This window comes from Citrus clementina, unplaced genomic scaffold (genome assembly GCF_000493195.1).
Source record: "Citrus clementina cultivar Clemenules unplaced genomic scaffold, Citrus_clementina_v1.0 scaffold_1, whole genome shotgun sequence".
NCBI classification, from domain to species: Eukaryota; Viridiplantae; Streptophyta; class Magnoliopsida; order Sapindales; family Rutaceae; genus Citrus; species Citrus x clementina.
The window spans coordinates 6,584,939-6,587,778 of NW_006263303.1; the positions used below are offsets into that span (position 1 = coordinate 6,584,939).

The following is a 2,840-nucleotide window of genomic DNA, read 5'->3' on the forward strand; positions in this document are numbered from 1 at the left end:
TCGGTGACATGTTCATTCTTATAGAGAGAATTCATTTTCTCTTTCTTTTCCTTTCTTTAGCCCGCCAGATTAAAGACCTTTTTCATATACTCACCCCATCAAACTAAAGGCGAACTGATCGTTACAAGTTCTCCAAAAGTTACAAATACATGTGAAGTTAAAATCTAACCCCTTCAACCATGAATCATGATAGGTTAAGAGAATTATATATGTCCTAATAAGACATTTAAAGACTATAATATATTTTATGTATACAAGAATACAAATTATAATGGGAATTATGCTAAGCAATCAGCCTAATCTCTCAAGCACAAGACAAAATGGGTTGTACACATGGGCAAAGATTACCGTATGAGAACTATTAAAAGGATCATCATTAGCAATGCACTTGAATATAAAAAGAATAAGAGGACAACGAGAAACACTTCAGACTTGAAGGATCTTTCATATTGAGTTAAGCCAACTAAATTGAGGATGGCAATGGAATTGGGTGTGGGCGAGGAGGCTTATCTTATTTCCCACCCCATTAAAAATTTCGTCTCCATTATCCACCTTATTCACTAATAAATTTAGTGGGTTGGGGATAAAAAATCTTCATGTAGGAAATAATTTCGTCATCCCCACCCCACCATCAGCAATGCACTTGAATATAAAAAGAATAAGAGGACAACGAAAAACGCTTCAGACTTGAAGGATCTTTCACATTGAGTTAAGCAAGCTAAATCAGGGATGGCAATGGGTGGGGAGGCCTACCCTATTTTCCACCCCATTAAAAATTTCACCTCTATTCCTCAACTTATCTCCCAATAAATTTAGTAGGTTGGGGATGGAAATTCCTCATGTGGGAAATAATTTCTTCATCCCCACCCCATTTCCCATTTACTTATTTTGTAATAGGTATGGATAGATGATTTCAGTAAATTAAAATTTAAAGATTTAAATAAAATTATTACCACATTATATAATATTTAAATTATTTAAAAAATCTCTAAAAAGTTAAAATAATGTCTTGAAATAATATCAAAACTAAAAAATATTTTAAAAGAGCAGTACCTTGAGAGAAAAAGAAAACGTAATAATGTTTTAGGATTGAATAAGAATTATAATGTAAGATTTTCTTTTATTTATAACCTATTTATATTAGATAAAAATAAAAAGAAAATTTATTAACCAACATTGCAATTGATTAAATAAAAATTATTGAACAAAGAATTAAAAAAGTACTCACATATAATGGGGATTGAGGTAGGGATGGGTTAGGGAGTACAAAACCAAATCCCATCCCGTTAAAAATTTAAGAATTATTTTTCCTTCATTCCCCACCCATTCCCCAATAATTATTCAAAATTTACCATATTTGAGGTGGGGCTCCATGAAGCTCCAAATCTGTGGAGGATTTGGTCATCTCTAAGTTAGATGTTTATTTATTTATGAGCTAAACAGTTTTTTTTTTTTTTTTCAAGTATATGATGTATTTTGTTTACATGGGATATCAGCTAAAAAAAGCATGTGTATTATTCAATTCATAATTAATTAATACCTATCCCAAGACAACGCATCATGTCCTCAGACTAGCACCTAATGCTCGAGCATATCATTTATATTGTCTCCTCTTGCAGTTGTAACAACATAGACCACATTTCAGCTTACGCATTTCCTAAGCCTCAGCAAACACATTGACCTCGCCATTCAGACAAAAGCTTTAACTTCAATATAAAGGTTTTTTGAAAGAATGGTAAAAGTCATTATCCAAGTCATGGACAACTTCTAATTCCAAGCTTCATTAATCATTCCAAGCTTCGTTATCATGAAGCAATTGACAGTGGTTACAGAGCAAAAGAAAATCCCAGGGTCAAATGTTTGATCACATACTGATTCTACCCTCCCAATCGATCTCCTTCAATTGGCTTTTTCCACTTCATCTTATGAACACTAGGTTCAATTGTCAGATTTTATCGCAATTTGACAAGCTAGATAATTCTTGATAGCCTGTTACAAATGTCTAAATGACTAAAATTATCGATGCAAAAAACGAGGCGTTGACTGAAAGACACCTAAATAATCAATCCCCTTTTCAAAAACCCACCAAATAATTGAAATACATTTCAATATTGAAATACAAAGTAAGGCTAACCTTGAGGAACTAAACCCCAGCAATGACATTCCAAGGGCAAGCTTGATTTTAACCGTGCCGAAGCAATTGCACTATGCAGTGGCAGCATCGATTCCAAACTACTCAGCTCCACAGGTAACCTAATCAGAAGCATGTTTGAATTATTTATAAAATATAAACAAAAAGGTTTCTAAATAGAGTTCTTTTAATTACTTAAAATAAGGGAAAATAAAGAAATGTGTTCTTGAAGTTAGTTACCGTGAGATGCGAAAAATGGGTTTTGTAGAGGCAGAGGTGAGAAGCCTGAGTTTGGAAGGTGTGCTTCAGCGGAGAGAGTGAGCTTCTTTTCAGTGTGGGCCACAGAGACTGCAATCGGGAAGATAATCTCGATACCATCTTTGAAGATGCCACTGCGTTGGATTCAAAATTGCAGACCTTTGTTTTCCTTCTCACCTTTTTCTTCTTTGCTTCAGCCGAAAATGCCAGGGTGTTGTGACGCCCAGGGGTGGAAATGGAAATTCATAATTTTGCAAATAATATACTAACACATTCTTTCTTAACCGTTACGACGGAAATACGTATTTTCTGTTTTCCAATTAGAGATGGCACAACGTGAGCTTGGGTCGAGTTTTTCGGTTGAGTCATGACTTTCACCTTTTTTTTTAATAATTATACATTTAAAATAAATTAATAATCAATAAATTATTATAATAACAATGAATTAAAA

General features: G+C 33.6%; 1 long non-coding RNA gene across 1 annotated transcript; it reads right to left on the reverse strand.

Moving 5' to 3' along the window:
* Nucleotides 1–1,688: 1,688 nt before the first annotated feature.
* LOC18055961 lies at nt 1,689–2,605 on the reverse strand. Its single transcript, XR_002904009.1, has 3 exons — nt 2,372–2,605; nt 2,135–2,253; nt 1,689–1,989 (listed from the first exon to the last, which is right to left on the reverse strand). It is a non-coding gene; the product is annotated as an uncharacterized LOC18055961 (long non-coding RNA).
* Nucleotides 2,606–2,840: the final 235 nt, after the last annotated feature.